A 12002-nucleotide genomic window follows, 5' to 3' on the forward strand; every position below is an offset into this window, starting at 1 on the left:
AAGTGCAACGCCACTATAAAATCATCAAAACATCTTCCCCTTTAATACCTAATATGGTGTTTGCTCACTTTGTTTCCATTTTAACGATGTTGTATGTGTTTCCACATCGTGTATTTTTCTTACATGTTGGTGTTGTTTAATATTTAAGTATAGGAAATACGGTCTATAAATGTTTAGAGAGCCTTGGCAACACATATCCGAATTGTAAATATATTGAGCCTTCGTCAAAAGCTATTATTCATAATATCCAGTAGCTCTAGTAAATTTGAGCCATTGTAATAAAAGCAATAGTTACCAAACAGTATTATCTACTATATTTTTCTAGTGTATAACAAGATGCATTATCTTTATTCCTCCTTAAATGGCTCTTTAGAAGAATTTAGATATGGAAATATTTAATTTGAGATTATACTGTGAGTTACATTAAGAATAAGCTTAATTAGTTTCACCCTTGCAGTAAATCGGACTATATGCTTGTGTGCTTCTCTGCTTAGTGCAGTATTTTATCTAACGTGTATTATATGCAATCATAATCTGGGTCAGGTTAGTTTACGATATCGATCGAAACTGTAAGTTTATTATGTAATGTGAAACGCTTTAGTCGAGGAATTAGCACTGGAGTATTTACTTTGAACTTGACAATCATGTTTTTGGCACTAATTTCACGAATATGTGTGTATGTGAAAAATAACATTGCGATACTTGATTCAAAAATCGTGATTTTTTTCGTTTCTGACGTTTTTCTGCAGACATTTTAGAAAGAAATAACACTGTGACACTTGATAAGAATTATAGATAAGGAAAACAATTAATTTGAGGCTTTGTTGTGTCGTAAACTAAGCGTGGATATCAGATCAGATGTCACCATCTGTAGGTAATGAGAAGCTTAAAGCAGTAGTTGATTATTTCGCTTTCGGGATTTTTTCAGAATAGTATTTAAAGTGAAACTGATGTTCAACAACTATATATTATTAATTAGTTAATTTCATTGCATAATCAAATGTTAGTTTTTTGTAGTTTATAGAGGCTATGTTCCAGATTTGTTTTATTATTCCAAAGCACATTACGTATACTTTGCAATGAAATTTGCCGATGTGACTACTGGGCCAGCCTACATACGATTTTTGAAGTCAGTAACGAAAACTTAGATCAGACATTTTAGTCAGTCTACGCAATTCAGATAATTTAAGTGTGTGATTTTTTACAAGGTCTGATTGGACGAGAGGAGAGTAGAAGGAAGTGTGTGACGTATTTTTGACAAATAAATCAGGACGTTCAGAACACAATTCAGATGGGACTACACTGTAATTACCTGTTTCATTTTCATGGAGGCTAAAATACTAGTCTCTGATTGGAGGAGTGGAGATGAGAAGGGAAGTGGTGCGTTATACAGTATGTATGTGTGTGTGTGTGTGTGTGTGCGTGCGTGTGTGTGTGTTTTGTGTTTGTTTAAATTTACCAGCCACCAGCATCTGTAATTTGTTTTTTAAATTGCCCATTATTTTTCAAATTTCCCACACTTATTTCTTGATGACATCTTGCACCTGGATATAGGCTAGCCCCTACCCCTACCTATAGACGACCAACAGTAACACTTGCTCTTTTCAAGGATGTCGTATCACATACTTCAGTACCTCACTTATCTGCAAAATGATCCCGAATCGACATAGCCGCATTGCTTCACTGAGGTTGTAGATACTATTTTATCCAAAATACAGGTGCTAGAGTAAATTTCAATAAATACAGCAATTAACCAGTCAGGGTCATGAAAAAACTGTAATGTTAAAAGTGTGTACGAAGTCCTTGAGCTTTCCTTTAACGATCTGCCTTCTGCATCTCAGACACATTCTTCCGTCATTTCTTTAATTATTTTTCCTTTTTTGTAGAACGTGTACGAATTTTGAGCAAAAAATAACAAGAGACTGATATAAATTTCTTTCTTTCCAGGTCCTTGGCAACGGATTGCGACTGGGAGATCCACGATGTTATGAGCCAACCACCGTAACAGAGGACAGAAAGAAGTGCAGCGGTAGAAGAATGTGGAAGTTACCGTTCAGTGAACGTGTTAACGACGGTGGGAACTGTGGTGTCCAAGAAATTTCTTAAGTGTATGTTTTGTAGGTACACGCGTCTCAAGGAGAAGACTGAAAACGTGGTTGCTCTTTGGAAAACTAATAGTCGCATGTGAAAGAATGACAAGCTTTGTTGTGAAGTGACTTTTTTTTACGATGCTCCAAATATTCAGCTAGTTTAGTGCTTCAGCTGTGACTCGTAGACGTCTGAAACAAACGAGACTTAAATTCTGTTCAAAGGCTACTCAGATAATGAAGGTACATCTTGTTCACTAGATTTCTGATACTAATTGTGTATCTCACGTTAAATCTGATCTTCAGAGTGTGATTAGTATGAATGTTTACAATGGTCCAATTCTCTATCGAAGATGAAGTTACCATCGCCAATGACGTAAAGGTGGAGATGTTTTAATGTTAGGTTTTGCAAATTCTCCTTGTTACAGATATCCTGGTGCTTTGAGGGTCATTGACTCCTTTTGGTATGTATAATTTCAGCTCAAAGCACGAACAAAAACTTTGATAATCACGAGCATAAATTTAGATATAATGATACAATTTTTTCAGGACTCCTGTCGTGCAACCACTGTCTCACTATCAATGAATCTGCTCTATATGGAACAAATGTATTATAATCGAATTAGTAATGTATGTCACCCATAAAATGAATACCTTAGAAGTATAGTATTTCCAAAGCTCATTTCATTTACAAGTCCACTTGATTTTAAGTTCAATAGGCAATTAGTTGGTGGCCAGAGTGAGCTTTTGAAGGGAAGGTAGCAAGAATAGCCTCAACAGTAGAGAAATCACTTTGCCATCCACTAGGTGCAGCTGAAGGTAGCATCGTAAAACTTAAATCGCTGTAGTAGCTTCAGTATGTACTTAAATATGCTCTCTTGCAAGATCGTTAGTGAATAAAAACAAGTCATGTTAATACAGTATGAAGATTTTCATCTGTCTGTATTGTATAAGTGATACGAAAATCTTTCGAGCTAATGTAGACTCTCCTTCAGATTGTTGACATGAAACCATTTCCGGCAGCCCATTTAGAAAGTTAGTTATATTACTAACTGATCACCACTACTAAACATGTTGGACTTCGCTCTCTAGAGACACGCAGTTGTCAGTGGACCATATTACTCGAGACAGGCATTTGCATTTTCTGTGATTTTGTTAATTACTTTTTAACACTAGCTTTGGTAATAGTCAGTACCACCTCTCTTTTGTTTTACGTGTTTCAGTGATCGCCGTAGGTAATTAGTTTCGTTTTCTGTTATGCTTTCACTTACGTGTCCTATCTTTTAAATGAAAGGGAATTGGTAATTTTTTTGGAAAAGTATGGTGTTATTTATGGCTCTCCATCCACTGGCGGGATATGCACCAGTGAAGCCGACGATACTTGTTGCTCGTCTGGCATGTCGATCGCCCTATACATGCGATATTGTGTATAGTTCTTGCACGAGGTTTCCGGATATAATCTACTGTAATTACTCCTCAACTCCTGAGGTTTTTCAGGATTCTTTTTCAGAAACTTCCGTACTGCGTAGTCGCAATATTTTCTCGTTGGATGACCACACACTGCTGTCGACGATGCGAAGTAATGGTAAACTGGTAACAGACGGCAAGGTTCTGAACGTCCATCTTTCATTCAACAATGTACATGTCCAGGATTTGCCCACTCTATAGATCTGAAAATGCTGAGATCACTGGAACACCACATATGGAGTATCAGAACCTGTTTTACATAACTCATTTCGTTGAACATACCTGCTCACAGATTCCTTGGTAAATGGACAGCACGTATATAGCACTTAATCCAGCGATATTAGGTAGCTATGTAGGGAATGTGTACGGAAACACTGCGTATGGGTCACAAAATCTCTGACGTCTTGCATGTGATACCGATGTGTATAAGCAAGTACTATCTGAGAGCAGCTACACAAATATGCAGTCAGATACTGAGAATATTTCAGAGTCATATAAAGATAAAGTAGCGTACTTTAAATATTTAGGAGCGTAAAACTGTGTTTTCCACAAACTGCACTGACTACAGTATCATCTAGCAATAGGTATCAGTCAACTCATACAAAATACCAGTGCGTAACAACAAGTTGTGGGGGTATGAAATGGAATATTACATAGAATCGGTCGAGGTAAAACAGATGTTTTGCCGACTTGCGTAGACTGAATTCGGTGATGTAATTAGTCCGGAAACGGCCATTACAATAAAAATATTAGACATCTGTCATACACTGCATTTCTGTTTCATAGGTGCGGTTCTCCCCAAAACTTGCACGAGAGGAAGCCGTTATATTGGTGACAAGGTGCCATATTCCTGCATATCGTATTGCCGAAGTATGGAGCACTTTTATACTTAACAATAATAATAACAATTGTGAAAAGAAAAATACTAAAAACGAAGACCCACTAAGAATTTACGTGTAGATTGTCACTCAACAGCGCTCCACAAATACGTTATCATTAATGTTGCTTCAGTTAAATAGACATAAAATTATTATTATTATTATTATTGGGACAAATAGCCGCCTTGTCTTGAGGCAGACAGTTACAGATGATTTAGCACGTTTTGTTGAAAGAACGTTCATGAATTTAATACCACATTCTTATTTATCTTGAGTGATTTAAAAAAAACGACCTGTCTAAACCCACCACGTTCCATTTCAGCTCCTGCTAAATATCATAATCCATGGCTTGTACGTAGCGGCTTAGAGAAATTGTGGAATTGTCCTTTCGATTTTTTTAGCCGCTAAAGGAGGAAGATTTTTCCATGGACCACATATTCAGATGGTGAGCAATGAGCATTCGCCACACAACTCAAGTGAACTTGCTAAAAACAGTTATGAGGTTAAACGGAGACGTTTTTAATTAAAACTGCAATATCATAAGTTTTAAGAAGACCCATAAACATATGATGTTCCCCCGAATACTTCTCGCGAAATGACGTTTATAAGAAAATCGGAGAAACATCTGACATTCGCCAATAGCACAGGAGGGTAATACAATATTAGACCTATCGTCAGAACATTATTGAATTGCTTAATTTTAGCTGTACAATCAGTAGTGAATTTTCCCATCATCCACTAACACAGTCCGTAAAGAGCTTGCCCTAGATTCATTTTACAAACTTCTCAGGAACTTCGATGTGAAGTTGAATGAAACTGAAATGTATCCAACATATGTAGCTATCCAGTTCACTGAAGAACTAACGTGCACTGGTCACATATATTTTTTATTTGAAGGGAGAGATCACGCTTATTATCTAAAGACTAGGTATTTTATTCAAACTAAGTTATTGTTCGTCTCCCTTCAAGTTTTCGTGTTTGATTAGAGCTCTTAGATAAGCCGTATTGTGTTGAAACTGGCCAAAAGAATGTTAAAAGAGGTTCAACAGTGACATTTTCGTAAGCTGCTTCTGCATACTAATGACAAGATAGATTCTCCGCAGTTTATTAGCTAAGCTTGGGCTTCAACTGTTTCCTTCTTGACGCGGAAGAAGCTAAACATCATCTTACCGAGTTACCTGATGTTTCAACAGTGTCTACCGTGTAACTGTAGAGTGTTTTTCACAAAGGAATTTGAATATGTTTTGTGCAGCTTACAAGATGGCCATCTTCAGTTTCATTTATAGTTTTCGGATTTGGAAGCCAGCTCTCAGACATAAACTTGCTGAAGCATTGCGACACAATTCTCAAAAAGTTCCTACATATACACTCCTGGAAATTGAAATAAGAACACCGTGAATTCATTGTCCCAGGAAGGGGAAACTTTATTGACACATTCCTGGGGTCAGATACATCACATGATCACACTGACAGAACCACAGGCACATAGACACCCTTAAGATTCTACAGTGATTATGCTAAAGAACTTGCCCCCTTTCTATCAGCAATTTATCGTAGATCGCTGGAAGAACGTAAAGTACCTAGCGACTGGAAGAAAGCGCAGGTCGTTCCCATTTTCAAGAAGGGTCATAAATCAGATGCGAATAATTATAGGCCTATTTCGCTTACGTCAATCTGTTGTAGAATAATGGAACATGTTTTGTGTTCTCGTATTATGACGTTCTTAGATAATACAAATCTCCTTCATCATAACCAACATCGATTCCGCAAACAGAGATCATGTGAAACTCAGCTCGCCCTATTTGCCCAAGAAATTCACAGTGCCGTAGACACTGGCGAGCAGATTGATGCCGTATTCCTGGACTTCAGGAAGGCATTTGATACGGTTCCGCACTTACGTTTAGTGAAAAAAATACGAGCTTACGGAATATCGGACCAGGTTTGTGATTGGATTCAGGATTTCCTAGAAGAAAGAACACAACATGTCATTCTTAACGGTTCAAAATCTGCAGATGTAGAGGTAATTTCGGGAGTACCGCAGGGAAGCGTGATAGGACCTTTATTGTTTACAATATACATAAATGACTTAGTTGACAACATCGGTAGCTCCGTGAGGCTATTTGCAGATGACACGGTTGTCTACAAGAAAGTAGCAACATCAGAAGACTCGTACGTACTCCAGGAGGACCTGCAGAGGATTAATGCATGGTGCGACAGCTGGCAGCTTTCCCTAAACGTAGATAAATGTAATATAATGCGCATACATAGGGGCAGAAATCCATTCCAGTACGATTATGCCATAGGTGGTAAATCATTGGAAGCGGTAACGACCGTAAAATACTTAGGAGTTACTATCCGGAGCGATCTGAAGTGGAATGATCACATAAAACAAATAGTGGGAAAAGCAGGCGCCAGGTTGAGATTCATGGGAAGAATTCTAAGAAAATGTGACTCATCGACGAAAGAAGTAGCTTACAAAATGCTTGTTCGTCCGATTCTTGAGTATTGCTCGTCAGTATGGGACCCTTACCAGGTTGGATTAATAGAAGAGATAGACATGATCCAGCGAAAAGCAGCGCGATTCGTCATGGGGACATTTAGTCAGCGCGAGAGCGTTACGGAAATGCTGAACAAGCTCCAGTGGCGGACACTTCAAGAAAGGCGTTACGCAATACGGAGAGGTTTATTATCGAAATTACGAGAGAGCACATTCCGGGAAGAGATGGGCAACATATTACTACCGCCCACATATATCTCGCGTAATGATCACAACGAAAAGATCCGAGAAATTAGAGCAAATACGGAGACTTACAAGCAGTCGTTCTTCCCACGCACAATTCGTGAATGGAACAGGGAAGGGGGGATCAGATAGTGGTACAATAAGTACCCTCCGCCACACACCGTAAGGTGGCTCGCGGAGTATAGATGTAGATGTAGAACAGAGCATGCACAATGTCGGCACTAGTACAGTGTATATCCACCTTTCGCAGCAATGCAGGCTGCTATTCTCCCATGGAGACGATCGTAGAGATGCTGGATGTAGTCCTGTGGAACGGCTTGCCATGCCATTTCCACCTGGCGCCTCAGTTGGACCAGCGTTCGTGCTGGACGTGCAGACCGCGTGAGACGACGCTTCATCCAGTCCCAAACATGCTCAATGGGGGACAGATCCGGAGATCTTGCTGGCCAGGGTAGTTGACTTACACCTTCTAGAGCACGTTGGGTGGCACGGGATACATGCGGACGTGCATTGTCCTGTTGGAACAGCAAGTTCCCTTGCCGGTCTAGGAATGGTAGAACGATGGGTTCGATGACGGTTTGGATGTACCGTGCACTATTCAGTGTCCCCTCAACGATCACCAGTGGTGTACGGCCAGTGTAGGAGATCGCTCCCCACACCATGATGCCGGGTGTTGGCCCTGTGTGCCTCGGTCGTATGCAGTCCTGATTGTGGCGCTCACCTGCACGGCGCCAAACACGCATACGACCATCACTGGCACCAAGGCAGAAGCGACTCTCATCGCTGAAGACGACACGTCTCCATTCGTCCCTCCATTCACGCCTGTCGCGACACCACTGGAGGCGGGCTGCACGATGTTGGGGCGTGAGCGGAAGACGGCCTAACGGTGTGCGGGACCGTAGCCCAGCTTCATGGAGACGGTTGCGAATGGTCCTCGCCGATACCCCAGGAGCAACAGTGTCCCTAACTTGCTGGGAAGTGGCGGTGCGGTCCCCTACGGCACTGCGTAGGATCCTACGGTCTTGGCGTGCATCCGTGCGTCGCTGCGGTCCGGTCCCAGGTCGACGGGCACGTGCACCTTCCGCCGACCACTGGCGACAACATCGATGTACTGTGGAGACCTCACGCCCCACGTGTTGAGCAATTCGGCGGTACGTCCACCGGCCTCCCGCATGCCCACTATACACCCTCGCTCAAAGTCCGTCAACTGCACATACGGTTCACGTTCACGCTGTCGCGGCATGCTACCAATGTTAAAGACTGCGATGGAGCTCCGTATGCCACGGCAAATTGGCTGACACTGACGGCGGCGGTGCACAAATGCTGCGCAGCTAGCGCCATTCGACGGCCAACACCGCGGTTCCTGGTGTGTCCGCTGTGCCGTGCGTGTGATCATTGCTTGTACAGCCCTCTCGCAGTGTCCGGAGCAAGTATGGTGGGTCTGACACACCGGTGTCAATGTGTTCTTTTTTCCATTTCCAGGAGTGTAGTTTTAAATATTACAAGATTTACATAGAACATTATTTGCCTATTGACGTGTTCATCGATAAGTGAATGCGCAGCGTAATAAAACTGTAAAGTGGCTGGTTCCAATCTCGCTAGTAGCATGTTGTCTTATTTTTATTAAAATTCCATACTTACTAACAAATGGAAATGTCAATTTAATAAATATTGAATTATAATTTTAAATAACAATAACGTATTTTTATATTTAATTATTTGTCATACGAAAATAAATTAAAATTTCATGCAGACATGGGGAATGATTATTTTTTGAAACTAAAAGAATCATACACATATCAATGGTCTGTCCACAACCTAGAAGTAAAAAAATATTTATTACTTGATGTTTCACACTTTTTAACTAAATTATAATTTATTGTGAATAATCGTATTATTATACCAATAGTAATAAAAATAAAAAACATGTTATTTTCTATTAAAAAAGTGCGACTTAATGTTTGTTTAATAACATTTTCGATAATTATTAAATATGGAATTTAAATAAAAGTAAAATACGCTACGTAACTGTTATTGTTATCTTATGAACGTTATGCAGTTAATTTAACTTGTGAAATGGAAAATGTTTAGACACAAACCAGCGACCCGACTTTTCGACTGCAGTTCTATTACGCTACTTGTTCGCCTAAAACCGATTATGCTAGTACGATATGTCAATAATGGTTAGTGCTTAACAGCGCTCGGGGATCTCGTAATCTTAAACAGCTAAATGCAGTTTCAGTTTTCTGTTTACGTGTGGAGACTGACATTCACAGATTAGTGACTGTTACGCGGGGTCTGAGCATACTGGAATGTAAAGGATGAGCTTCATTTCGAGCAGGAGTTTTTCATCCATGCGAAGACGTTCTCTTCATAAACGAAATTGTTGTCCTGAACAATCATTACAGATACGGTTCTCGTCTTGTATTTCTTTGTCTGTGAGTGTGTGTATGTGTGTGTGTGTGTGTGTGTGTGTGTGTGTGTGTGTGTGAGTGTGTATGTGTAATCGTCTTTTGTCGTTGACATGAAATGTTTCAGGAGGTAACAGACTCATTTTGAAAGTCGACAGCATGAGAAATTCTGAACGTAAAACTTTATACAACGATACAGCGTCGTGAATAGTTACAGAGCACCTACTCTAAACTATTGTTGGTTTTTGATGGAGTGGGCCGCTTGCGCGGAGACGCAGGTTACAGTGGAGCAAAAGCTCCTACCGTTCTGGCTCATCAGTGTTGAAGTGATTGGTGCCGTTTACTCGCGTACGTAGTATTGTGTGCTGCTGGGGCCGTTAGTAATCGAAGGAGTTGGTGCAGTGACCAGATAAATCACGTTTACGTGATTTCGAGTAAAGCACAAAAAACCTCTTCACAACCAGGCAAACTTTTTAATTTATGTTGCCTTTATTTACGCCACCTTCGCACCCTAATAGCTTATTACAAGAGTAACCAAAGATTTATTACGATATTTATTGAATTTTACGAAATAGGTCTTGTGTTTCTCCTTCATCAAACAACTTAATTTCATGAATATGACGTCAAATGATTAAAGAGGTATGTGGAGAAACATATAAGCTCTTCACGGAATACTGGGTATTATGAGCGGTCTAAGAATTACAAAAAAGGATATCCTAATAGAAGTCTTAGCCTTGAACGTTAGTAAGAACATTGTGCTTTCCTTTCCAAGTAACCCAAAGCTGCGGTCACAGGTAAAAAGCTTTAATGTAGGACAGGAAATGCATGAATTATTGTCTAGAAAAATCCACTGAAAGCTTGTGTTTGGGGATACTGCAACACGCTGTTATTTTGGGGGCTGCAACTGTCAGTAGAAATATGCATATGTACCACGTTTCTGTCAAGTATATCGGCATAAGGCATTAAAAATATGGAATAATAAAAAGTCAGAACATGCACCTGACTTGTTCCTAGCCACTAGAAGACAACATTCAAAATTAATTAGACAAACCAAAACAGCAGGTAACTCCGTAAAATTGAGGAAGTATTCCACAAAATGAACATCAGATCCTTCCCGTGGAATTGAAGAAATATTTCATAAAATCAACGTCAGACTTTTTATAAAACTTTTCAAACGAAGCTTAACGAGTGCCAGCCCCAAATTCTTTGCTTCAAGAAGGAAAACGGACACCTGTCACTTAAAAACCAAGAAAAATTCAGAGAATCTTGCCCATATTTTAAAAATTGCTGAATGGCCTTGATCCCACAGAAAGGTTTGTACTACAAAGTCTCCTTAAAATGGATCCTGATTCACTAGTATGAAATGAAGAGGAAATTGTTAGAGAAGATAAAAGGTTAAAAAGTAACAAAGCTTCCGGGCAAGGCGGAACTGTTGCACAACTCCTGAAATCAGCTGGCCCAAATACCTCATAAGAAATGCAAAACGACTGAGAAATTCTAGATGATTGACAACTGCACTGATACATCCATTATATTAAAAGGGAGAGAGAACGGATTTCAATAATTACAGAGACATTTCCCTTATGCCTGTACCGCAGATAACTATATCTCATTGTGCCGTGAACCGAGTACAAAAACAAACTGAAAGCAAAGCTGGTGAATATCAGCAGATTTCAGACCGCAAGAACAAATTTTAGTTCTGACAGTAATTCTAAGGTTTCAAAAAATCAATAACAAGGTAGTAGCGTCTGGCTTCGTAGATTTTAAAAACAAGCTTATGACTCAGTGGACCGTTAGGCTCCTTTCTAGATTTTGAAAGAACGAAGTCTGGACCTCAAACATACTGCAATTATTAGTTAAACATTGAATGGTACAAAATCCAGGGTAAAATTCGCGGAGAAAATTCGGAAAATTTTGCAATTTGAGCAGAAATGAAACAACATGAAGGATTCTCCCTATTACTCTTCAACTGGCCTTTGAGGAAGTAATGTAAGAGTATCGAAAATTCAAATCAGGGTTCAAAATAGGCGAACCAAACAAATTAAGAAGAATAGACCGCTTAGTTTTTGCAGACGTGCTGTTGATTCTATGTGAGGAGATTAAAACAGCGCAAAAATTGATAGGAATTCTTACAGAAACAGTAGAAAGAGGAGGGCTCAAAATACATTTGAAAAAAAAAATACATGTCTAACAACAACCTGACACCCAAAATTCTGAAATTGAAATATGGGAAAATCGAGAGAGTTTCTCCGTTCAGATATTTAAACGAAGTCATTCAGAAAACTGGCCTTCGGTACATTATTTACGTATTTCATTGTCATAAAATAAAACTGTTTTCAGGCTCACAAAATACGTCTGTAAAAAAAATGCATTTCAAAATGCATGAGACTGAGACACTAGAATATAGTCATCAAACCAG

At 39.6% G+C, this 12002-nt stretch overlaps 1 long non-coding RNA gene across 1 annotated transcript in view; it reads left to right on the forward strand.

Annotated features, from left to right (window-relative positions):
* The window catches only part of LOC126473572 (uncharacterized), a 117452-nt gene extending 114449 nt beyond the window's left edge, over window positions 1-3003 (forward strand). Inside the window, exon 2 of the long non-coding RNA XR_007586505.1 lies at window positions 1948-3003. This is a non-coding gene — a long non-coding RNA (uncharacterized LOC126473572). The remainder of the gene's footprint in view (window positions 1-1947) is intronic.
* The last annotated feature ends 8999 nt before the right edge of the window (window positions 3004-12002 follow it).

This window comes from Schistocerca serialis, chromosome 4, assembly GCF_023864345.2.
Source record: "Schistocerca serialis cubense isolate TAMUIC-IGC-003099 chromosome 4, iqSchSeri2.2, whole genome shotgun sequence".
Lineage (NCBI taxonomy): Eukaryota > Metazoa > Arthropoda > Insecta > Orthoptera > Acrididae > Schistocerca > Schistocerca serialis.